General features: G+C 43.0%; 1 protein-coding gene across 2 annotated transcripts in view; it reads left to right on the top strand.

Annotated features, from left to right (window-relative positions):
- LOC119176906 (uncharacterized) overlaps positions 1-27,598 on the top strand; it is a 566,139-nt gene that overhangs the window by 41,831 nt on the left and 496,710 nt on the right. The window contains exon 2 of one of the 2 annotated variants that reach the window (XM_075878065.1): positions 19,785-19,867. The exons of the other annotated variant lie outside the window; for it this stretch is intronic. The gene's annotated coding sequence lies outside the window, so the exon portion shown is untranslated. The remainder of the gene's footprint in view (positions 1-19,784; positions 19,868-27,598) is intronic. 2 annotated transcript variants of the gene reach the window in all.

Genomic DNA, 27,598 nt, shown 5'->3' with positions numbered 1-27,598 from the left:
ATTACAAATGCTGGCATTATCGTCACTACTTGTCGGAGCACAGTAATCAGCTCGAGCCTCCGTATTCCTCCGAGCTTCTCTTTGGTTTCCAATAACGTGTTAAAAGCTATGTTAATAAGCGAATATGACTCAATATTTGGCGCACGTGTATCAGAAAGCGCAGGTTTTCCTCGGAGTCTACAGTTGCTCTGGGTGGCCCGCTATACAAAGTGTGCCCCGCCGCGGTGGTCTACTGGCTAAGGTACTCGGCTGCTGACCCGCAGGTCGCAGGATCGAATCGCGGCTGCGGCGGCTGCATTTCCGATGGAGGCGGAAATGTTTTAGGCCCATGTGCTCAGATTTGGGTGCACGTTAAAGAACCCCAGGTGATCGAAATTTTCGGAGCCCTCCACTACGGCGTCTCTCATAATCATATGGTGGTTTTGGGACGTTAGACCCCACATATCAATCAATCATTATGCATAGTGAGCACGTGCTTCACGCAGCGACCTTCCGTCACTTCGGGAATGCGTCACCGTCATGCCCGGGTACCTACTGACTCGGTCGCTGACTGCTGCCGTGTTGTTTCCTCGTGCTTAAGGCCGTTCAGTTTTGCCTCACGATGCAAGTTTGAGCAATTATCAGCTGCTGCTGAGGCAAGTTGATTTTGAAGTCCACGAAGAGGGAGCAGAGCATCGGGGTGTTCTCTTTGCCGAAAGTTATTACCTAAAATTGAAAACGCACACTGTGATTTTCCGAAAAGCACTGACGTGTTTGGTTGGCGCAGATTAGGAAAAACGAGTTGAAGGACCTCGGTGATATTTGCGTCTACAGGTGTAACTTCTTTACGAGTAGATGCTATATCCAAGCTCGTACCAGCAAACAGAGATAGCTTACCGTGATACTGTACATACAAACTTGTCCACGACTCCTGCGTGCACAATCAGCATGCCAGGAAGCCATTTAAAATCGTGAAGGCGATTGCGGGAATTCGGGTAATGCATTGGCACAAACTGTGAAAATGAATGTGAAGCAATATTCGTTCACTCGCGGTTTTAGTATAGCCGATCGGTTAGAGTTGGGGGGTCAGTTTTTTTAAAAATTGGCCAATTCAGTCTCGAAAACGGTCTCCATTATTTTTAGAAACTTTTTCGTACGTTAGCGTACAACAAAAGTAAAACACAAGGTAAAAATGTGTGAAAATAACATACGCAAAAGAAAACGTGACCGGCATTACCACGGAACGCACCACGCGAAGTCTCCATCTCGCATAAAATTTTTCTCGGCTGTTTCTACAACTTCCAATCAAAGAGGCACAACATCAGCACTGCTTAAAACACTTGTGGAGCCGCACTGCTATTTTGGTGGCGTGGGCCACAGCAATATAATGAAATTACTATTAATATTTTCTTGTAAACTTGCCTAGCTCTGCACGAGCACTCGTTTTCGATGGCAGCTGCTGCATCTCGCTTATCCACTCTTAAAATTGTGGCTTGACGGCTTTCACTTGTTCTTAGGCCACGCAACTTGTAGTGAAAGCAAGATCATGGGCCCTCGTAGGTCGTGGTGGGCAGCCGGCGCACGTGGTGGCTGGTATACGTCTCAAACATCTTGATTTTCTGGGCTTGCATTGAGTGAACAAGCGAGGCCTTCCTGATCCGATTAGCTCGTTGAAGTATACGACAACAAAAAAGCGCACGCCTTCTTTTTCAACATCGCGCACAGCAACAGATGATGAGCCCTCAACAAACCGCCCTGCAGCACGCGAACTGCTGTAGGTACCCAGGAGGATACCCGGGCATGGCGGGAGAGGGTGACAATGGCAGAATTGACATCACACAAACACTATGTATTGTCTCGTGAAAAGTGAAAGAACGCGTTTATTAAATGGCGCTGTTTTCACGTGTGGCATTCGCATTTTCAAGGTGCGAATAAATGGACTGGGTAGTGAGAGAGAAGGCAGGCTTTCTTGTAGTGGCTATGCCTCGCATTGAATGCATCCCTCATCGACTGGCCAACACGCCGCGGTTTCCTGGGGAACGAAGGGCTTTCCTCAGAAGACGTATGCATTAACGCTTTGCCGGGCGACCTGCGTCTCAGACTGCCATCGATCTCAGCTGGCTGGCGTTAGACGGCAGGGTCACCAGCGACGTCAGCCAGCGCCTCGTCGATCAACGCTCCTGGGCACTTGAATCTTTCAAACATTTCATTGGGGACATACAAATTCGGACAAACAAACAAACAAACAAACAAACAAACAAACAAACAAACAAACAAACAAACAAACAAACAAACAAACAAACAAACAAACACAAAAACAAACAAACAACAAAAAATGGCCCCGTATCTGCACGTTTTACTGCAAATGCCATCGAAAGACGATAGTCTTGCGTCTGGAGAGAGTGAACAAAGCGTTTATTTGATGTTCTGCGCGAGAAAACCGGTGAATTGTATTCTACAGGCGCTGCGTTACAGTGTCTCGATGAGTGCAGCGAAGGCAAACGAGCGCATTGAGGCACGTTAGACACAAGCGCTATGTGGCGGTTATCTTAGAAAACGAAGGAAGGTGTGCGCGCCTGTCTCGGAGGCGATAAGGTGTTGAACTCAAAGCGACGCGCAGGTGCCACCACCATGTCGTCTTAGCAAAGCGTTGGAAACACTTGCCTTTTTGAGCATAAAGCGTTGCATTGTCAGTGCAGGGTCTAACGCTACAGTCCTTAGAATTACTTTTGTATGGTTTCCCTAGTATAAAGACGCATATACAGAATATTGACGTTTATGGTGCCTCAGATATGCGCACTATTTGATTTTTGAATTGACAATTGCACAAGTATGAATGCTTAACCCGAGCAATATTGGTGAGTGCTGCGGATGGGGTTGGCCGTTTGGGGTATCATTACGACAGACAAACAGACAAATTTACAGACGTACATACATACATACATACATACATACATACATACATACATACATACATACATACATACATACATACATACATACATACATACATACATACATACATACATACATACATACATACATACACACATACATACATACATACATACAGACATACATACATACATACATACATACATACAGACAGACAGACAGACAGACAGACAGACAGACAGACAGACAGACAGACAGACAGACAGACCAACATTTTTCCGTTGAAGTACCCCAAGAAAGACTGTCGTTTTTTGAGAAAAAAAGCTATGATTGTGATTACGTGGCCATTGGCACTGCCAATCAAGTTACTGGGACACTGCCATAATCGCGCTGAAGCTCGCACAACAAGTAATCACGACGCAACCAACAAACGTCCCCGGTCCGTTCCAGTTGCTACTTGTTATTCCTTAACGCAGCCATGGGCTGTGTATAGGCTCATTTAAATTTGGCTTATTTTCATTGTTGCCACTGAAGCGTTCAGTCATTCACAGGTGATGAGAGGGTTCGCACTAACGTTATGCAGAGTCACTGTTGAGAAACGATTGTTGACGGTTTACCATTTGTTTTATCTCTTGCACCTGTGGTGTGGCGCCTGCATTAGCGTGAAGCCACCATATTATAAAGCATATTTAAACGTCTGGTAGCGGCGGGCACGCGTTTCTTCTCCCGTTTCGGCAGCACTTGCTCCGTCAGTGGCGTATTATATGCCGCCCCCACGTATTCCAATAGCGTTCGAGCAGCTCCAGCCTCGTTATCGCTCGCTATGGTTCGCAAATCGGCCGAATATGTTATTCTTGCACATATGTTCGGCGAATATGTTGAAGCAGCATCGCGAGTGCTTTGCTTGCCCTCTTCGCGCTTCTGGTCCCTGGTGTCTTTCCAGACGGTGCATTACACTGCCTCTTCGTACCGGTGGCTCGTGGTGCCCTCGACTGGTAGCACCTTTCATAAACCATGTATGACCTTAGAGGCCATGGGCTTCTTTCTTTTCCTTTTTTTTCCAGCTCCATTGATGAATGTCGTGCGTGTTGGTTCCTTTCTTCAGTTACCAGTTTTTCTGAGCGATTGACATTGAGAATGACGCCGTGTGGCCAATCAGCGTATCCCGCTGGCTTCCCTCTTAAAACGAATATCCGGTCTATTTGATCGTCAGAAGGAAAAAAAAGAAAAAATTCTGCGTTCCTTGAACTGTGAAATTCGCAGAATACTACCGCAACTTTTGATGTTTTTATTTAGATATACCTATTTGCATTTACCTAAAGCTACCAAATTTGCCATTGGTGTTAGTTGTTCATAGTGTGGTTAATGTTCGCAAGTTGTACGCCTTCTTTCAGAAAGCACTAGGAATACTGGCCCGAGATTCCATGCCATCAGAACAACAACAACAAAATACCCATAAAACCTAATGGCCATTAAAAAAGAGCTACGTCAGACACAGGGTGTTTGAGACTGCGTGTGGATTCCTATAAAAACTTAGTGTTCTCTTTTGTCTTGATGGCTTTATCAAAATCTAGCACAGACAGGAAGGGAGTCTAAAACAACCGAAAAGTACTCATATCTTGAGATTTTACGACTAGTAAGGACGATACGCGCAGCGTCCTGACGTCTTTCGCTAGCGCCGAAATTAAAGTGCTTCTCGACTGAGCTCCAACAAGGGCCTCATTAGGGGCAAAGTGTGCCTGTACGTACAGAGCTCGCGCCTTCGCCGCTGGCATAATGTGCAGGACGCCGTGTGCTCAGCGCTCGCCAGGTGGCTATACAGAGCACGCAACCATGCTCGCTAACATTATAAATTGCCTGCGACGGGGCACTAGACTCAACAAGTTTTGTAGAGTCTGTTTTCTTTTAAACATATAAAAAGAACGCGTGGGACATCATTTATATCACCACTGCGAGAGTATTGCTGCTCCGAAGGGGAGAAAGAAAAAGGAGCGTGCTTATTTATTTTAAGACGCGAAGCATTTCTTTGCGTACGGTAAGCACTTTTGGTATCTATCTATCTATCTATCTATCTATCTATCTATCTATCTATCTATCTATCTATCTATCTATCTATCTATCTATCTATCTATCTATCTATCTATCTATCTATCTATCTATCTATCTATCTATCTATCTATCTATCTATCTATCTATCTATCTATCTATCTATCTATCTATCTATCTATCTATCTATCTATCTATCTATCTATCTATCTATCTATCTATCTATCTATCTATCTATCTATCTATCTATCTATCTATCTATCTGTCTGTCTGTCTGTCTGTCTGTCTGTCTGTCTGTCTGTCTGTCTGTCTGTCTGTCTGTCTGTCTGTCTATCTATCTATCTATCTATCTATCTATCTATCTATCTATCTATCTATCTATCTATCTATCTATCTATCTATCTATCTATCTATCTATCTATCTATCTATCTATCTATCTATCTATCTATCTATCTATCTATCTATCTATCTATCTATCTATCTATCTATCTATCTATCTATCTATCTATCTATCTATCTATCTATCTATCTATCTATCTATCTATCTATCTATCTATCTATCTATCTAACCAGATACGCCTGGTGCTCTAATCATCACCCCCTTAAATTGGGGTACAACAAAATTAATACGGAAGGGTAAGAACGTTTGTTGAATAAAACTCACTAATCATGACATGAATAGTATGACAATATCGTCACGTACGTCATCAAACACTTTAAAATAAACAGTGGCACATGACCGAAGGTGGGTATGTTCCACTGGTAGGCGGGTGTGTGCCACAAATGATAGACTTTTAAATTCTACCCAGGAGCGGCGAAAAAACACATGGGTAACTTTAACGCTCGAGAATTCGCAAAAAGCTGCCATAGGCAGTGCTGACCAAACGAATGAAAACAACAAATGTCAGTGTCGTAGCAGGAAGCGAACCCCAGCAACCTGCGTGACAATGAAGTATTCTACCTCAGAGCCCCGGCAGGCCTTGGATATACTTTTTAAATAGACCCTATCATTCGTGTAACATCCATTGTTGTTGCAGTACTGGCTATTCAATTTTATAAACATAACATATACGTATTCTCTTATCATACAGCCGTCATGTCGAGTTAATGCAAATTCTATTCAGGCACAATCCGCTGAAGTTGATTTGTGTAGCAGTGTCGAGGGCTACTATCTTCGCCCGCACCAGCGCAAACACCAGTGCTTCATATTGGCTTACCACTTCTAATATTGCTAATATTCATGTTGCTGTTATCATCGAGCCGCAAATGTAAATAACTGCTAATATATACATACGCGGTTGTTTAACGTATGTGTGTGCGTGGGTTTGTACATATATTTAGCGACACTTTATAACGTCTCGCTGAATAATAAAAATAAAACACATTCACCTTCCATTTGCATGCTTCGCATAACATCGATTCCCAACGGGGGATCAGCTGAATTTTCTTTATTTGAATGACATGACCGAAGGGCTGCGTAACGTATTGAACATTTTGATCATTTGAAGGAGTTATCTGGTCTCAGTGATGAAAACTGCCGCAAATATCTTAGAGTGTAAAATTTGCGGACAAGTAAAGACATACTATACCTGATATCCCGTAATGTGCTTTCGTAAAGTTGCTGAATGAGAATAGGGAATGATCTGTTTCAAGCTTTGAGCAGAAAAACTCGCGCGCGCGTGCGAGCCGTAAAACTCGGCTAGAGCAGCGCCTCGAAGTTGTGAAGAATATGAAATAAGTTCCATCACAGGAGGAGAAAATGTACAAAGTTGCGCGCACACACACACGCACGCACACACACACACACACACACACACACACACACACACACACACGCACGCACGCACACACACACACACACACACACACACACACACACACACACACACACACACACACACACACACACACACACACACACACACACACACACAAGCGCACGCACACAGAAGCGCACGCACGCGCGCGCGCACACACAGACACGCGGTTTCACAATACTCTAATGTCAATCATCATTGCGAGAGAACAATTTAAAGCACCTACAAGCGCGAACCTTAGTCGGCGGCTTGAAAATAGGCATTACGGACTTTGGGGTCTGGCTTTCCCCCACTCCTTATCAATCACTTCGTGGAGATGCGTGGATTTTTCTGGGTCACTCGCCCCTGAAACAACAACAACAACAACAACAACAACAACAACAACAACAACAACAACAACAACGACGACGACGACGACGACGACGACGACGACGACGACGACGACGACGATGACGACGACGTCGACGAACAACTAATGAAGTGGTTGATATTCGTTATGCACAATATTTAATCCTTTTATCTGACGGTATAGGTTAATTGTTACTTTGGACACATATAAGGCATATTGCTAGGACACCCTGCCACCACCTAGCCTCTTTACCAGCAGACAGACTTCGTTCGTCATTTTGCCAAACGGTAACCACATATCGCGATTCTTTGCCAACATGCTTCACAACCGCCGCCAGGCCTTCGACTCCTCCTTGGTGCCTGATTCGGGCTAACATCAGGCTAACTATATCTGACATCCAGAAAAAAGCAGACATGTCGACACCTGCTTTTAGACAGCTTGCTCTGCTCTTGTTATACGAGACGTACCAAGGCTGTATACACGTATACACCGACGGCTCTGTTTTACAGAAGAGTTCAACGGCATCATTTGTTATACCGATAATAGACACGACAAGAAAATTCAAGGCCTCCCACCTTACGACATCAACGGGAGCAGAGCTCACAGCTCTTCGTGTCGCATTGCAATTCATCAGCGATTAACAGCCACAAAAATGGACAATTTTCAGTTACTCAAAGGCGGCACTGCAATCCCTTCTATCACCTTTACGCCACGGCCCGTACAAACAGCTGGTATTCGAGATTGCAGAAAAGACTCACCAATTCATTGAGAAAGGACATGAAATAACCTTTCAGTGGCTTCCAAGTCATTGTGGAAAAATTGCCAATGAACAGGCTGATCGAGCTTCCCATTCTGCCCATACTGAAAGCGATCAAATATCAATTCCGCTTTCCAGAACTGACGCTGCACAGAAACTCCGCATGCTTGCTCGCAAGCGCACCACGTCACAATGAAACGAGTGACGTTTCATCCATGCACCGTTATGTATCTTAGACCCAACTCTCAGTCTTCAAATTCCTCCGGAATCACGCTGACGAGATGCTACTATGCTGTGCAGATTATGGTTGGGCGTCGCATTTACCAATGCGTACGCGTTCCACATTGGAATGGCTGACACTGCTGCATGTGACCATTGCGGCAGTGACGAAATATTTTTGGCACATTCTGTGTGAATGCCCACAATATTGCTCGCAGAGCCAGTCACTCTGCAATGCACTAGGTGAACTGGACAACCAGACTCTTTCAGAAGAAAGAATCCTGCGCTACCGACAGGACTTTATGTCGCAGAAGAAGGCTGTGAAGGCGCTCCTGCGCTTCTTGCGTTCAACCAGCCTGTGCAAACGACTGCGATCGGAACTCCCTGAATGTGTGCGCATGTGAATTTTTTTTCTAATTTATTTTATATCTCTCTATCTCTATCCTCTTTCCGACCCTTTTTCCCACCCCCGTACAGAGTTGCAAACCAGTTCTTTTAGGTTAACTTCCCTGTCTCTTCCTTTTATTTATTTCTCTCTCTCTCCCTCTAAGAGGGGTGTTATTTAAGTGTCAGTTTTTAAAAAACGTCCATCGTGTAGTAGCATTTGGCGTCATCCATTTTGCTCAATCGTTCAGAGCCATTATTCCATATAAGTTCTTTATTTCATCACTTGGTTTAAATATAACCCAGATTATATAAAAGAAAAATGGTTTGAAACTTTATGTAATCTTGCGAGTGTTGCTTTTGTGATACACTCCTACATTCATTTACTATTTTTTTACAGTTAATCAACAAAAAAATTCAAACACGATTGCGGGCTGAAAAATGTTTTATATGACGCTTTAAAAGGTGTCGTGTCAGCATATTGTTGCCGTTTTTAGAGGCTCGAACGAAAACATGCTGAAAAGGGTGCAGATGACAACACAAGACCTTGAGGCAGCCAGTTCGGTGCAGCGAGAAATGCTTGATTTGCGCGCCTCAAGTGGTCGTCGGCCGATACGCCGAGCAATGACAAATGACGCGGCATTCTAAGAACAATTTACTTCCCATAATTACTTCAGGAAAGCGAGTGTCCAATGGTTTACCATTATGATGAAGCACGTCGTCCTTTCATTTTATCATTATTTTTTTTTCACTCATTGTGATGCATCTTGTGCTTTTGACTCGGCCAACAGAAGGGGGGGGGGAAGGGTGCAGTGCGATGAAACGTTACCCCCCCCCCCTTTGACAAGGGACTCTCTCTCTCTCTCTCTCTCTCTCTCTCTCTATATATATATATATATATATACATATATACATATATATATATATATATATATATATATATATATATATATATATATATATATATATATATATATATATATATATATATATATATATATATATATATATATATATAAGAAAACAAGTGTATACCTAAGGGCTCGTTTTTCCGTGTCTTGGCACAATATAATAAGATTTAACAGACAATAATGCCAAGGAAGTTATAGTGAAAGTTATTAGAACCAATGTAAAGTAAATAAGAACAAAGAAAAGTGTGTAAAAAATAACTTGCCGTGAGCAGAAAACGAACCTACGGCCTCCGAATAACGCGTTCGATGCTCTACCACTGAGCTCACGGCAAGTTATTTTTTCACCCACTTCTCTTCTTATTCACTTTACATTGGTTCTAATAACTTCCCCTATACATTCCTCCCGTCCCCGCCGCGGTGGTCTAGTGGCTAAGGTGCTCGGCTGCAGACTCGCAGGTCGCGGGTTCGAATCCCGGCTGCGGCGGCTGCATTTCCGATGGAGGCGGAAATATTGCAGGCCCGTGTGCTCAGATTTCAGTGCACGTTAAAGAATCCCAGGTGGTTGAAATTTCCGGAAACCTCCACTATACGGCGTCTCTCATAATCATATGGTGGTTTTGGGACGTTAAACCCCACATATCAATCAATCAATCAACCCCTATACATTCCTTGGCATTATTGTCTGCTAGATATTATATATATATATATATATATATATATATATATATATATATATATATATATATATATATATATATATATATATATATATATATATTTCCGTGTTTTAACACATTAATAATGAGATATCACAGACAGTAATGCCAAGGAATGTACAGGGGAAGTTATTAGAACCAATGGAATGTAAATAAGAAGGTCGTAGGTTCGATTCCTGCTCACAGCTGGTAATTTTTTCATCCACTTTTCTTTCTTCTTTCTTCTTATTTACATTCTATTGGTTCTAATAACTTCCCCTGTACATTCCTTGGCATTACTGTCTGTTATATCTCATTAATATTGTGTTAAAACACGGAAATACGAGCCCTTAGGTATACACTTCTCTCCATTATATATATATATATATATATATATATATATATATATATATATATATATATATATATATATATATATATATATATATATATATATGAGAAAACGTCTCATAACTGTATGTAGTCCCACTCGGCAAATGAAATAATAAGACTTCATGATGATCAGGTGAGTAATTACTTCCAAAACTTGATTTCTCAAATAGGGTTACATTATATTCATCAGGATAGAAAAACGTTTGTGGTGTCAAGGCCACCCGTCAACCATTCGGAATAACGTATGCGGGCTATTCGAAGGTAGCATACTGCAAACTAGTAGATGTGGATAGCAGGCATCAGTGGCTTGAGCGTTAAAAGCCTTTGTGCAGCCTGTTCTGATAAGTCTACACTGCGACATCTGGCAGCTATTCCATCTACCTTGCGAACATATAATGTGCTTTTGCTGGGTTCTGGTGTCAGGCGTTATATATCGTTTTCTTTTCCCAACAGTTACTCTGCGAGTAGGTGCCGCGCCTCGAATATACGTTAACACAATGAACAGCCTTTCACGTGGAAGGACTTGGAGTGTTGCTTCTGGTAACATGACGCACGCCTTAATCAGCTGTTTGAAGGCTTCCCGGTTCATAGAGCACTAAACGCGTGATTCGAAGGTCGTGGGCTCGACACGCCACTGGCGGTGTGCGATTTCGTTTGCTCAAGATTAATAGAAAACTCATTTAAAACTGTCCAGGTCACGTGGTGCAAGTGGAAGTAGACAGCACGAGAGCGCAGGACGAGCGTACCTTGTTTGAGTTCTTCAAACTCAATTAATTTTGCCTTTTTGTTATAATTGGTACACTTCCCCCAGAAGCTGCAAAGAAATCAAAAAACGTCCTCTGTGCTATATTTTGCGTTGTGTGCACTATATACACGTGAATATACTGTTCAAATATTATCAGTTCTTGGACGTTTTCATTTTGATAAGTAGGACCGATCGCTTCATACATACAAGATTTATAATTAACCACCGTAAATGTACTTTCATGAGAGGTTGTCCTGTACTTATTTAAATACGAAATAAAAACCGCTATCACCTGCCTAATAAGGGCCATCATATAAAAAGCTGCACGTTTTTCTTGAGTGCATTCAGCTTCAAAGCTGATTGCAGGACAGTAGAGGCCGTTCCAAACGAAAAAAAAAATTATATATTCCTTGCGCGAACTGCACGTACGTACGCGAGGCATGCTGGAAGTTATTGCCACTGCCAAGATGAAATATGAAGCTCAACTTAAGTTCAATATTTAATCCCGAGAGCCGAGCTCCAGCACACTGCTTTAAGAATTTCATGCTGGGCGAATCGCGAATAGGTTCGCTTTTTTGTTTGTCTAGCTTCAGTTCTTGTTGGTTAGAATAGAGCCGCGCCTCGAAGTTGGGAAGAATATGGAATAAATTCCATCACAAGAGGAGAAAATGTACAAAGATGCGAGCGCACACACACACACACACACACACACACACACACACACACACACACACACACACACACACACACACACGCACGCACACACACACACACACACACACACACACACACACACACACACACACACACACACACACACACACACACGCACACACACACGCACACTCACACACACACACACACACACACACACACACACACACACACACACACACACACACACACACACACACACACACACACACACGAACGTACGTACATACATAGCTGCCATGGTGGAAGAAGAGACATTATTCAGTAAGTGAAATAGAAATGCAAATTTGAAGCAATAAGACAAAGTGCAAACAGTAACTGTCGACGCAGACAAGTCCAAGATCAAAGGGAGTTGAAAATCTGGAATATGCAACAGCGGCAGGTCATACAATTCAATATAACGCGACATCTGAGCCTAGGAAAACAAAAAGTAATTTCATTTGGGTGAATTTCATAATAGTAGAGACAGAATGCAGTGTTCGCTCTCTTTGCCTGACTTGGACTTTCGTTGCCCCTACGCTCGCTTTGCACCCAATAACGACGGATTTCATCCCGTATTTTTTTCCAACTAAAATACAGGCTTCATCGTGAAAAAATAACGATGTTATAGAACAATTTAATCCATGTAGCACACAGATTGAAGGTAATGGCTTTGAAAACGTGTTGGGTGGAATTTCAACACAGTGCATCTTGAGGATGGTTCCGCTTAGTCTCGAGCAGTATTTAAAAATCACGGGCGCAGACCTGTCAGTTCACAGGCCTGTGCGTAAACCACACATAAGTGCCTTAAAAATACCTTCTCCTGTTGCAGACTTGTGCGAGCTGGAATACTGCGAATGAACTGAGGAGATGCAACAGCGGATCCTATAAGCCAAATTCGTCGCGCTGTATAGCCAGGAAAATAATGAGGAGACTGTCGAAAGCTTCACAAATTGTGGCCATACAGGGCATAGCGACTCTTAAATTGTTGAGGGATCAGTAAACTGTGTCCCCCTTTTCCTAGCCATACTTATATAAAACCATCGTTTCTGTATTGAGAAAAGGTCAAGCAAACATGGTGCTTGTGTACTTTTCGCCTGTGTCCGTGTCTGCAGGGATACATCTTCTATAATGTCAAACCAGGTTTAGCGTTTCTGAATGATTACCGTGAGACGGCAGCATCAGCAAACGAGGAGAGACAGTGCACTTTGAGTCGCGCATGCAATGCCGTACAACGTAACCAGGAAGAAAAACATGTGGAAGCTCTTCTTCTTGAAATGCACGGAAGATAGATGTTGACATCGTCGGGGCCACCGGCTGCTCTTCTATTCCATATTCGAGACGTGCACACAGGCCGTCGAAATAGAAGTGCACTCTTTCCGATAAAAAAAAACAGTGAAAAATACCTACTCATCTGACGGACTTCATAATCTGTCGAACTAAGCATGTACTACACCGACACTTGCGCATGCCGAACTGAAACTTAGAAGTTAGGAAATAACTTTGAGAAAAAGCTGAGGAAGTGCACACTGATCTATGAAAGGGAAAAAAATGGGCGAAACGCTTTAGGATAGCGGAAGATGGTTATTTTAGTTATATAAAAGACGGAGGTAACCAATAATCTAGTTGACGTTAGAAGTACGAGGTGTATATCCGAGCAAGCTTTTGACGGTAGCCGCATGTCATACGTACGTAAAGTAAGTGCCAACCACAGCGATAATGTTAGCAAAGCTTGCAGTTATAGAGTGTCTATGTCTTGCACATAAATAGCGTGGGTACCACCCACTCATTAAATTAACAGGCTATTTCATCACTATAGATGGTACAAATCCAAGGTGGTGGGTAGTGCAAATTTTTACAGGGATGAAAGCACACAAAAAAGCACTAACCAGAGGCGCACTTGGAACTTAACTTTAATGAAGACAGTAATAATGGAAAACTTTCAAGAAAAGAAGAAAGTTATGGTGGGATTCAGCTTAGTAGATATAAATTATACCGCTTGGTTTCTTGCGTAATTATTATCATCAGGGAAACATTAGTCTAACCGCTTAGATCACGTCTCTCTTCTCTCTGACTTTTTTTTAGATGGGCTGCTTTTTCACATTGTAGTTATAGAGATGTTTGTTTTACAACACTCTGCGTTTAACTGATGCTGTAGTTTGCGCGCAGGTTTTTTTCCTGCAGTCATATTACCCCGAAAAAGTTTTGATGGCTCGTATTTTTACCTCTCTCGGCCGCTTCCGAGTAGGACGCATGGGTGCATGTTTTATAAACACTCAGTTCAGCATAAGCCATTGGTGCAAGCAGAAACAACAAAGTTCAGGCGCACTCGTTCTCGCCGAAAAACGAGGGAGAAGCGCGACGGTCCCGCGAATGACGCAGATGTGCGTACTTGTGCATCATTTGAATTCTCGCCTCGCCAACAGCGTGCTCGCAATGCAAACACAGTTGTTTGCGTTCCCGCATTTGCTCGAAAAAAAAAAAAACGAGAAAATCGACCGAATTAGCGAGGTTCTAAATGAGCACATAAAGGGCACAGCTTATCAAACAACAACATAAGCAATATTTACATGGTATGAGCTGCATCAAATTCCAAGGCGGCTTCATGTACGCGGCACATGCAAAGGCATATTTTAGCAGCGTGTGATGGTCTTCTTAGTCCAAAACGAGCATTTGCGAGGTCTATGTCCTCTTCCTTTGAAGTTAAATTCTTGCCGATGTTCAGCACCAAGTATTGTCGTTTACAACAAATGTTAAAAGTGAGAAACGAAAAGGAAAGACCCTTAGTGCCTGACGCGTACCCTATCTTTCCACTGGCCTTGAAGATAACACCGAACTCGATTTTATCCAGAGGAGCAAGCCTGTTTGTATCTCGGTAATATTTGTTCTCTTGTGATCTTTTGCCCGATATCTGCTTCGAAAGTAACAAAAGGAAGCAATAATATAGCTCGAAAGTTGCAGATGGCATTTAAGAGGATGTTGAGGCATTAGTATAAAAAGAAAGGGAAATGTTTTCAAGTCTCTCTCTTTCTCTCTCTCTCTCTCTCATAATGTACATTATGAGCTTGTCTGTTTTATTTACACAGAGCAGAATTCTGACTTTATTTACACCTACGTTAATAATGAATGCCGTTATGACGTTATTGTGGCTATCAGTGCTGCTTAGATAATCGGTTTGTTGTTTTACATTTCTCGCTCCATCCGTTTACCGCTTATAAAATTGGTGTTCACGAAAGCTACTTCGGCGAATACTGTTGTGAGAGATAAATTTCCACCAACCGTGATTCCCGACACGTGAATTGCGAAAAAGTTTTCCAGAAACACAGAATGCTTACAAACTAAAAACTTTGAGAGGTATAACATCTTTTATTTTTGTATTCGTCTACGTGCGATTGCGAGGGGCCGATTTCGGGAAGCCTTCAGTTGGTAAGAGCTATTGACCTGCTCCACTTCCTAATGATATGTCGAGAATTCTGATTGGCTGAATTTTTTTCTTACGTAACAATTCCAGCGTAGAAGAGTATGGTATTAGGCCTGTTTGTGCATAGTTGGAATAACCGACGACAACAGTCTTCAAAGATACGTGCACAAGAAGAGAAGTATTGGTGACCACACACGCCGGGAACTAGCAACAGTTTAATGAACAAACATCTAACCGAAAAAGAAACATCAGATGCGCATGGACGTTACATGGTTCCATGATTTCTTAGGGGCGAGAATGAGGGGCATGCGACAAATATAGAAGTGATACCAAATATTAGTAGCACAACCACAAAACGTCAAAGTGATTTTTGATTGATATGTGGGTTTAAACATCCCAAAGCCATCATCCCAAAGCCAGTGGAGGGCTGAGCACACCTGCCACGAGTGTTTTCGCCTACACCGAAAATGCAGCCGCTGCAGCCGGGATTCAATCCCACGACCTGTGAGTCAGCAGCCGAGTACCTTAGCCACTAGACCACCGCGGCGAAGCATAGTCAAAGTGAAATAACTGACGCATGCCAAATGAAAAAAAAAAAGACATTGACAGCTAGGGTCAATGTGTAATGTAGCTTTAATTTCGCTATCGCAAAAAGAGGTGTGATTTTTAGATAAACTCAATTAGAAGGTGCAACTCGCTGCAGTTGTTTGGCGGCATGGTTTATTTAAAAGGCGGATATAGACCTTTTGATTTTGCTTGTTTTGTTATCAGATGCCCACAGTTCTCTCCCCTACGAATGTCAAGCTTATGAGCGTCTTGGGTTTCCTTTTTCGAGTAAATGTTTATTTGTTAAACTACTGCTAGAGACCAGCGTGAGTGTACGTGTGAGTTAAAAAAAACTGGGTTCACCGATGTTCCAAAAAAATTCTAACGTAATATGCTCTTATGAATACATGTCCAGATTTGTTTTGTTTTTCATGGCTGGCTTATTTCTTTTGATGTAATGTTATTCTTGCAAACTACATGTTTCTAATTACTGGCAAGATCATATCTTGAGATCCCTAAAACAGAATAAGTGCTCACAGTTTTAACTATCATCTAAAACATTGACCTTAGTTAAAGGTTGTAAATATGCTATTAGAGGTGTATACTATAAAAGTGAAAGGCTTACTTGCTGATCACTTATATCTCGACGCCGAGTTTGGTATGTTGTGCGGTCGTCTCTGTCTAGATATTTTATTACTGTGAAATGAACAAACACTTCTTTGTTACGTAATGCATAAAAGAAGTATGGCCAAATGACTAATGTCGAATGGTAACCGAGACATTAGTCAGGAGTTGTAGCTTATCGCATTCGCTGATTTCAATATAATGTATATATTAATCTGCTATCACATCAATTTCTTGAAAGTACGTGACTATGCACAAGGCGGACAAATACAAACGAAAATTATTTATGAGTGGCAACAGTTCTCAGCGTTAGAACACATACTTAGTTATAGAATATCTCGAAATTACAATGTAATATGCCAACGACAAAGTCATGCTTTTGGCAGCATTTGTGGCAGGTTCTTGATTATCTAATTTTTTGTCGTTTCTTCAGGTAAACTATTAGCAACAATGATTAGGAACACTACTTGTGCTAGAAATGCCACATGTGCTGGATGAGTTGAATAGAATGAAAAAAATACGCTTTTTTGCAAAAGAAAAAAGAATACTGAATGAGGAAGAACCGTAAAAAAGAATTTTGTTTAGTTTAATGGCTCTGGGGAGTGGTTTCCTACGCGCTCATTGCTCGCACAAACTTTAAAAATTTAGCGTTCACTAGTTTCCAATGGACGCTCCATCACGCTGACGAGACTTATTACATTTGATGACAAAACCTAACTAAATAAAGCAACGCCACGCTATGACTCGATCTTGCGAGCGTCGCTTGCAGATGGTCTTTCTTGCACTGCTTACCTCTTTCAGGCTAGGAATCGCTATAGATGCATGAATTTTGAAAGAAAACCGATATAGTGCGTATCTTCTGGAGCAATATGTTCTGGAGCAGTGGTTCTCAAATGGGAGTCCTCAGACCCCGTAGGTGGCAGTGGGAGCGAGAATTCATTTATGGATTTCCGGAAAACCCATCCTCGAACAAAAAACAAATGAGTGACAATGGCCCCTACTGATTTTGTTTTCTTTTGTATGCTTCCTTACATAATGGTTTTGCATTGTGGAGAAGTTGGTGTTTTTTTTCTTCATGAGATGGCTGCAAAGCTTTTGTTGCAAGTTTCCACGACATACGCTTTCTCGAGGCTTGCGTATAGCCAATGAAGCAAGAAGGGGTTTATTGTGGCTGCACACCGCACAACTTACGGACAAGCTATGGAAATCAAATGAGCGTAACACTTTAGTTTCACCATTCTTTGCCAGGAAGAAGCAAATGGCACCTATTTCACGCTGCATGCCGATCGAATTTATGGCGCCTTCTCCTCTCTCGCCTTGTGCCCCCTCCTCTCATTGCAAAAAGTTCCTCATCCATTTCACCAGTCCGCAAGGGGTTCCAGAAACCTCCATGCTGAGACCCACTGATCTAAGGAATACTATATGCCAGCAAGAAAAATAATAAAAGAAAACGAAATCTTGTTAATGAACCTAAAGGATAGCTTGGTGCCGTTAGTAGCCTGTGATACTAATTTCAATAAAGGAAACAAAAGCTAAAAGATCGTAAAACGCTAAACATTCTAAAACATTTCTAATCGCATCACTTTTTGTAAAGTATAGCCCGTGAATAAAGAAAAGCTTAAAAACGAATGAAGGAATACTGAAAAACGAACACTGTTTTACAAAAATGTCATCACTGCTTATTTACACGTTGGCTCTACAACGCAACGTAAAATATAGCCCGCAAGTGTATAAACAGCGAGTAAAAAATTGCGGAACGCTATAGGTAGCAGTAGATAGATGAACTTTTTAATTACTGCAGTGCATAATAGGTACCGCAATGCATGGGATAGACCGAGAACGATGACGCGCATTGCCCCGGATGGTCAGAATCAGGCATCGTTGTTCTCCTTTTCAGTTGGCGACAGCTGTATCGCTTTAGATCTCGACATGAAAGACATAAATAGGATAAAGTATTACGCTATGGAATTGTCTGGACCCCTCCCACCCCAAAAAATCAGATATACATTCAGTGATTTATTTTCGGCCCTATCTGCCCGAAAAGCGGACCATAAAGACTGCGCTCACTTTCGGCGTCAGGACCCGGGAGTCACGGAGTTATAGCTGTGCGGAATGCTCGTCAGCGGAACGGGTTCCGGTGTCAGCGCCGCAGGTGGGCCCCGGGTCCATCTATTATTGCGCCGCCCCTGGTCCGGCCGCGTGGCGTGCCGCGGTCCGTGGTGCAGGCGGGTGGCGGTGGGAGGGGGGGGGGGGGGGTCGGTCGCGACCAAAGCGCGGACAGGTGGGCCGTTGACCCCACGTTTGGGCCCCGCTGCCGGGTTCCTATTTTTAGGCGGCCCAGAATCGTGGCGCAAACGATTCTCGCCGGCTTTTTCGGCGATCGAAGCGAACAGGTAGATTCTGGCTAGTGACACGGAACTCGGGCCACTTAGCGTTATGTACACGCACTGATAGCGTGAGTCTCCAGGAGCCCCCTCCTTCCCAGTTCGGCACGCGTGGCCCACGTGCTTGCGTCGATTCGGCCACTGGCCCAGTTGAGACTCTGTTGTAGCCAACGACCTGCGCACTCGGCCAACGTCCTCCGGACCCCGCGTTCTTCCTACGGGTACGTCTTGCCGCGCTTCGTTTGCAAACCTCGCACGGGGACCCTTAAATGCAGGTTTGTTACATGAGGCAAATGGTACTTTAATGTGTGATTGAAAGAAAACTTAGTGGCTTTCAGCACCGGGAACTAAACTTTATCTGTTATAGACTGTACTACTGAGAAGGTCGGAAAGAAGTGAACAAGAAGGTTGGGGCGTTTGCTGAGAGATTTTCTCCCCGTAATATGCATCGAGATTCTTTTTCTGTTTACATTGAATAATATAGGTGATATGCGCACCCCTGAGATTATTAGTTTACGCCACATGAAACTCGATATATTGAAAATGTAGTTTGATTGATTGTTTCGATGCACTGACGTATGGAGTTTTAAAGCATAGTGCATGTAGGTACTCGATAAATGTTTTGATCAGTGACGAGCATAGACTACAAAGCTTCGTTGATCGATCTGTTGTTGTAGTTTCACTGTGGAAACTCTGGTATATGACTTTTTATACTGATGTGACTTGTTTTTATAATAAGGGAGGTATTGTTGTCAGGTTTTAAACTTCATCACTTATTTGGTTACTGAGAAAGGGTCCTTCTTCCAATATTTTTGCCTGCGCAACGGGAGACGCACAAAAAAAAGAGGAGAGACTCGCAGCACTGCACTAATTTTCCACGGGCGACGCTGTTCAGCAACGTGTAACATCTGCTCATTTATTCCAGGTTCATTGTTGCGGAGGATTAGGTCTTCTAGAGTTTATTTATCTCTCCTAGCTCGATGAAGACACTTTCGTCCATCAAGATGGGTACGTAATGCATTGAAGTGAGGGAGGCTAAAAAAAAAACCCTTCTTGATAACGATAAAACTTTCGCGTTAGTGAAAATGACCTCTTTACTTTGGGGTGAGCACAAAGCTCTTCGTTTTCTTTTCGTATGCACTGCGTAATATGTGGGGAAAAAAGAAGAAAATGTGCCGATAGTTTCTATGTTCTAGTTTTAATTAGAAAAAGTGACTTCAATCATCCAGCATCTTCAGTTACACGGGGTGTTTATAGATTCTCATTGCGAACGTGTGAAAATTACAGAGACGCTGCAGGGACTATTACAAATTTAGAAAACTAACATCAACCACTTTTAATTGAACGCTTCGGAAAAGCCAAACATTACATACTTGTCCACACTTATTTACCGTTATGCTCGCGCATATTTTCACCTTTTGTTCGTGAGTCTTAAACAATTTATCTCTTCATGTAGTTGCACTCATCGCTGCTGCAGGCTCGTTCTCTTATTTCGTCTGTCGGTATAGGTAACGGTCCCGAAAGATTCTGTACTGTACGTAAACACATGTAGCGAAGAATACTTACTGTATGAGATTGCCCGAAGACAGCACAACATATTTTTGTTCAAGCAATAAATTAGGGGTTTCTGACAACAGCATCCTCCGTTACACGTTTTTACCGAAACTGCCGAAGGCAGGACTTTGAGGGCGTCAACCGAAAGACATAGCTGTGGTTGCCCCCCCCCCCCCCCCTATGGTTCGCCTACCATGGCTGTAGAGCATGAAAACGCACTCGCGTTCTACTGCGTCTTGCATCAACCCGGATTTTCTTCCTCTCTTTTGCGACCCTCGACTCCTGAACCTGGCGCGATAGTGATGCGGCCCATGCACACAATGGCTGTTCCGAAAGGCCGAGAAAGAGCTCCCGCTTGAATAATTGACCTCAGCCCAATGTTGTTCGCAACGGTGGCATCTACGTTGTCGTTAGAGAAGAGGCCTTTGGAGTGCTGCTGCTACAATGTAGACAGTGAATATGTGTATTTTTAACAGCGCAGCTCTTTAAGCCGGTCGTAAAAACTTTGGTGTCCGCAGAAAACATGTGAGTATGCACCATACGAGATCGGTGAGCCTCTCCACCGAGTATAGCAGGTCGAGTGTTAACCGAGAACTTCGCTCGACAAAGTGTAGCACGTCGAATACGTGAGAGAGGGAAAGAAATATATAGAAAGAACGAGAAAAAGAAAATAGATAGAGATAAAGAGAACAATAGAAAGAATGAGAAAAATATAGACAAACTAAAAGCATGAAGACATGGAAAGACAGAGAGACATGGATAAAGAAAGACACAGAGAAATAGATAGAAAAGAAAGAAACAGAAGACGACCAACAGTGAATGAAATAGAGAAATTAAGAGGAACCAAGAAAGAGAGAGATGCCTGGAGAGATAGGGATAGAAAGAGGTAGAAACAGATATGAAAATACATATAACAGAGGGCAAGGCAGAAAATGAAAGAAACAAGCAAAGAAAAAGACAAGAGAGAACAAATCAGAATGAGAAAAAAAGTAAGGGAAAAAACAGAAATAAACCAATACTGAAAGAAAAAAGAAAAAAAGAAAGAAAAAAGAAAGAAAGTGACATTTACAAAAAAAACTTCACAACAAACAGATAGGAAGAGAGAAAATAAAGAAAGGCAGGCCACTCAGCTCCGATGTTTCTTCAGACTTGGTAGCACCAGTGTGAAGTTGCAAAAATGTTTATTATTTCTTCAGCTGGGTGCCATAGTAGCATGAACGACTCGTTATAAATGCAGGCTCGTTATAAAGCGCCTGCCGGGACCGTGACTAAGCGGATTTCATCAGTCACATCATCCACGTAGCAAATGTCAGATATAACGGTGTCGAAGAATGGTGTAATAACTGAGGTTTTGACACAAGGGATAACTAGAAGAATGTAGTTGCCGTAATGCAAAGCTGCAATGCTCACATTCACCTTTATGCTAGGTGAGCCACCGACATAACGTGAAGTGATGCGCCATCGTCAGTGTTTGCGTGACCGAAAATGAATATATTTCTATGCTATGTAGCACGTGTCAATCGAAACTGAAGCTCGCAGTTCTTCTTGAGCGGATTCCGCTTTAGCGAAACCACCGTGTGTGTACAGTGAGCTCTGCAAGTAGCTCTTTATCGCCCGCAAATGCAGTAATAGTGGCTGTAACGCTGTGATGCTTGCTTATATTTTATGTGCTGCGAATAGTTTTAAGGAAGCCGACAGCAGCCCGAGCTATTCACAGTGAGCCAACGTGGGGTCTTTACAGCCGTACGAATGTTGAAAGAATGTATGCGGTGTAAGTGGCAGTCGAACAAAGTTTTCATAGTAATAAATAAGTTTTACGAACTCACTTATACTGAGGCATGGCGATAATGCTGAGTGATTGAAAAACCTAAATTATAGAAAACTAATAGGCTGAAACCATGATATGATTATGCAGGACGCTGTAGTTGGACCATGTACAGTAATTTTACACACCTTGAGTCCTATGTAGCCATTTTAAACCACCTGGTTTAATGTGCACCCAATACAGCATACAAGAATATTGTTGCACTTCAACTTCATCGACTGCCTTACAAGGTTCACTGGCACTATGAATGGAAGCTCAGGGTGATAGACTATAATATGGTATTGCCATGTTGTCATTCCTTGCGCGTCATGCAACGTGAGTCATGCAAAATAAACAAACATTAAGTCATGACGTCACTGCATTACATCACAGTAACGCCGCTATGACGTGGCACAATGTCATCACGAGACATCACTACTTGGCAAATATCAATCAATCAATCAATCAATCAATCAATCAATCAATCAATCAATCAATCTAGTCGCCTACGTCTGGATGCTCTCGTGATCACTTCCTTCGGGTAGACTAACATCAACATGGGATAATAAAAGGGTTTAACAATTATGTCTGCCTGGTCGTGACCTGAATAATGTGAAAATCCCGTTGCGTAGGACACCAAACTCTTTACTCGAAACACGTGTTGCACATACCCGCATGCGACAGGCCGCAGTATGCGGATATGTGCCACAAGTGATTGGCAGCTTATATCTACCTAGGAACGGCGAGAAGAGACATTAGTAATTTAAGTGCGAGAGAGTTGAGAAAAGATTGACATTGGCAGCGTTGACACGACGAACTCAACGTATCAATGTAATGGTCTCAGGAGGAATTGTATCCAAGCATTCTGCCTGGTAATCAAATATTCTACCACAGAGTCACGCCAGGTATCGCAACTGCTTTGTAACAAGACACCATGCAGGCGTAGTTTTGATGAAACATCAATTGTGGTTGCAGTGCTATCCATCGAATTTCATAAACATTGCATATCTACTCTAATGACTGAGACGTCACGTTGGGTTAGCATCAATTGTAGTTAGGCGCCATCAACCGAAGTTTGTCTACGCAGCCTTTTCCCGACTAACCATCCTGAAATATAGTACAAGCTCTACGTTTGAGCTTAACATGTCTGGTGTTGGTAATACCCATGTTGCTCTTGGCATCGTTACGCAGCTGTAAACAACTAGTTATATAAAACATATGTGACTGCTAAACATGTATTTATGCGCAATAACACGAGTACGTATGTTTAGCGTCATTCCAGTACAACAAATTACACTTCAGTCACTTTCCCCCCTGCATGCTTATCATGCGTTGATTCCCATGGTACGTGATATCTGCCGAATTTTTTGTTATGGCTGAAGCCTAACGCGACATGGCGTCATCTTTGCCGTCTTTCGCTGTTTGTCTGAAGAAGAATCCGCTTGTGTGAGTTCACGTTTCTGATAATTTTCTAAAGAAAGTTTCCGTTTATGCCTGGGAAATTGCAGCTGGTTACCACGCTGAAGAGAACCTGGCTGCCGAAATGACAAGGCTGTACTAGATGTAGTGAATTAAACTCGTGCCTAATATTCTTTAAATTGCCAAAGCTCTGTTGCTTCTGCGAGAATCATTCTATCATCAATATGTACTAAATCGCCCAGCAAAACCGGCAAAAAAAAAAAAGACGCCCAATCTTGAGTAGCCACACTTGAGCTGTATTTACCTTAAAAGGTTCCGCATACGGTAATGCGTGCGTGCTGGTTAACCAACAAGTTCACAAGAGTTGCACAATAATTCAGCTCTCAAGTGAGAATATTTAGCTTCGTGGAAGTTTTGTGGATCATGATTGGACCAGCCGCGAAGGCTTGATCCCAATTAACAGTCTAGTGCCTTAGGGAGACTACAGTGTGCTTAACGCAGCCTTTCATGGCAATGATGCCGAGAAGGAAGCATTCCCTGCTAAAATTGAATCGCAAAGGCCCCGTATCGATTTCCGGGGCATTCGAGGGGCCCCGCACCGGTAGCGCGTCCACCATGGCGTGCACGCCAGCGCTGCGAGCTAGAATAAGCGATGCGTGCCCTGTCTTTCGCTATTACCTGCTGAAGCAAAGGGCAAAAAGAAACTGAGGAACGCTGCGATTCATAATTAATGCCAGTAGAAAGTGCACATAGATCGAATCGGGCAAGTAATGAGGCTGCTTATGGAGCGGCAAACATTTGACTTTATAGTTTTCGGTCGTTGTTTGCTTTTTGCTTGTTCTTCTAGTAAGCATGCTTCAAGGCCTGGAAAGTTTGCCATATAAGATGGCCCACTCCCACAACCACGCAATAAAAAAATAAAGGCTTGCTGGGTATGCGAATTTGAGAGATATGTGCATCTAATAGTAAAAAAAAATGTGCGTAAAAAATCTAGCATGTCTCATTTGCTACTGTTCGGCATCTATCGCATATCTCTGTAGACGTTTCAACATATTTGAGCTTAAAGCTATAAAAAAGTCGCATAGGACCTTTGTCGAGACAGATCTCTGCCTAGAACAAGCACAAACACACACGCAAAAAACTCACTGAAAACTAGCTCTACAGTGTTGAACGCCGTGTTTTGATGCATTACTAGCAATCATGAAACGGTTATTGGGAGCGACATTTGAATAACAGTCAGTGATTTTGAACCATCGCTGGAATCGCATTAGAGATAACTTTTCTGTTTTTTATTTAATAGATTTACCAACAAATAAAAACTATTGGTTTTAAATAGCTGAGTCACGCCAGTTTTATGCGATATATTTCTGCTATCTATTGACCCCTCACCTCAACGTGCTCAAAGCATAACCCTTATTTGTGAAGGGGTTAGACACGGTGATTCTTGAATTGTTATAAGACATGACTGCCCAGTGTTCTTTTAGAAGAATAACACTTTCTTTGCCCGGTTTGTCGTTCACTCCACTGTCTCAAGTCTCATGGTCACGTAGTGGTCAATAAAAGCCTGAAACAAAGCTGTAAATATATTAGAGCTAGTGCGAAATAAGCCATGAAGGTCTAAAATGATACAAACTACAGAAATAACCTACAATTATTCACAATTATTTGCCTCTTATTGCGAGAAACTCAGCGAACTGAAAGATTTCACTGATATTTGCGCCATGCCAGAGAGACCGCCACCAATTCTACAAGTGCGCAATTGCCAAGGTAATCTCTGGGTTGCCCGTGCAGACCGGTCTGTAGGAGCGCACCCCCGCGGCGCACTTCCTACTTTTCATAGTAGTGGAGCTGCGTTTTAGGCGCAGTATTTACAACTACTCCAAGACCTACACAAAAAGGACATTAGCCGAAGATTAGAACTACACCAATGCATAGGCAAGACTACGTGAGCGCTATATTAGCAGTATGATTAGCGCTTAATTGTAGCAGAATTAGCACAACAGTAAGCGCTGGATTTAGACAGACGGACAAAGAACCTAAACGAAGTCCTGAGTGACTAGCCGGGAAGGACCTACCGGGTCCCTCGGCTCACTACTCGCTGCTCCCATGTCGGAATCGGGAGGCCCCAGTTTTTTTTTTTCTTTTAGGATGCTGTTACCATAGCGGACGCTAAACATTTTGTACATGAATGGCCTTTCACGTTCAAACTCCGTGTCGACAAGCGTGAGAGTTTTCAGATATGAATACATTCTTTTTTCATGGTCAGGTTTGCTTTGTGTGTGGCTAAACGTCGTCAGCCCAGCCTCATTGATATGTGGAATTCAACGTCCTGAAACCACCATATGATTTTGAGAGACGCCGTAATAGAGGGCTCCGGAAATTTTTATCACCTGGTGTTCTTTAACGTGCACCCAAATCTGAGCACACGGGCCTACAGCGTTTTCGCCTCCATTTAAAATGCAGCCTTTGCAGCCGGGATTCGATCCCACAACCTGCGTGTCAGCAGCCGAGGACCTTAGCCACTAGACCACCATGGTGGGGCACCCAGCCTCTTCTTTCAGAACGTAGCACGGCCCATCATGGTGTTTGAGCTAGTCTCCTTGAAATCACAATGAAATTATGTATCTCGCGAAGTGAAACATGCGTGCGATAAGACTGGTAGCATTGCTGTTGCTCGCAAGAGTTGGAACAAAGAAAAGCGAAATGCTTGATACGTTGCCATCTGGCAGTGCCAACCGTACAACCACGCAGAGAACAAAGGCAAGGAATTTTTGACGTGGCCGTTTGCCGGAGATGTCGTAGCGTGTCCTGTCACTTGAGGATACTGACGAAGAGGCTGACGGAGCTAGTTGGTTGCGCATACTTGAAATTAACGCGAAAATAACAAACGGCGGACAGAAAAAAGATGTGATAAGCGATGAATTCCAACTGAACATTTATTGGCAAGAATTTTCTCATATATATCCGGGTGAACAGTAGAAGCAGTGAAAAAAAATGAAACCAGAAGCAATAACACGAAACAGCTAAACACCAACAATCACTGAACCTACAACGCCGAACCTCGCAACCCCAGAAAGCAGAGCTCTTTATGACAGAGTAACTGACGGCTTGCTTACCCACTTTCCCCTTTCACCCGATATCTGAACAGCTTCACAGATTATGCATGCGTGCTTTTCGTTGGTACTTTCCAGAACTGTGACCTTTTCAAACTGTGGAGTGCACTCACACGTGCTCACGTGCAGTACCAGGAAGCAATCTTTGCCATTACGAACGTTACTGGCGTGTTCCCATCAGCGTTCGTTTAGGCATCTGCCCGTGTGGCCCACGTAACAAGCACCGCAAGACAAAGGGATTCTGTACACCACGTCTAGCGCACAGTCGACAAACTGCGTCCTGTGCCTGACCATGCACTGCTTTCCGTTGCTCTTTACGAGGAAGGTCCTGTTTGTCAGCTGGGACAGCTTGTCAGGGGCACCGAAGACCACCTTTAAGTTGAGGCGTTGTCCTATTTTTTTAGGTGTCGTGAAACAGAGAGCATATACGGAATGACCACCACCTTTTCCCGCTTTTTCGCTGTGGTGCCCTCTTTGTTACCATCGATGCCCATACATTTCCTTTTCCTGTGCATTGCCTCCGCCACAGAAATGAGCAAAGAGCGTGGTTACCTCTCTCTTTCTAGGCGCTTCGACTGTGCCAGAAGACTGGCTTCTAAGACGTGATAGCAGAAACTCCCTGAGGCGCTCTGCAAAGATGACTGTGTGGTGGCTCTGCCAACAAGTCTGCTATGTGCTGACGAGAATGCCAGAATAGGTTTCTGGGAACGAGTCTCGTAACACTAGCACGTGTGGCGCTGTGAGAAGGAAGTATTTAGGTAAAAAAAGAGGATGCTTTTCCTTTCCGGCGTTTGGTGCGTGACCACGAACGGACAAAGGCATGAACGAAAAGTTTGTAGCACCTGCGAG

The sequence above is a fragment of the Rhipicephalus microplus genome, chromosome X, assembly GCF_043290135.1.
Source record: "Rhipicephalus microplus isolate Deutch F79 chromosome X, USDA_Rmic, whole genome shotgun sequence".
Taxonomy (NCBI): Eukaryota; Metazoa; Arthropoda; class Arachnida; order Ixodida; family Ixodidae; genus Rhipicephalus; species Rhipicephalus microplus.
Note: the sequence above shows the minus strand (reverse complement) of the source record. Positions and strands in the feature narration are given on the sequence as shown.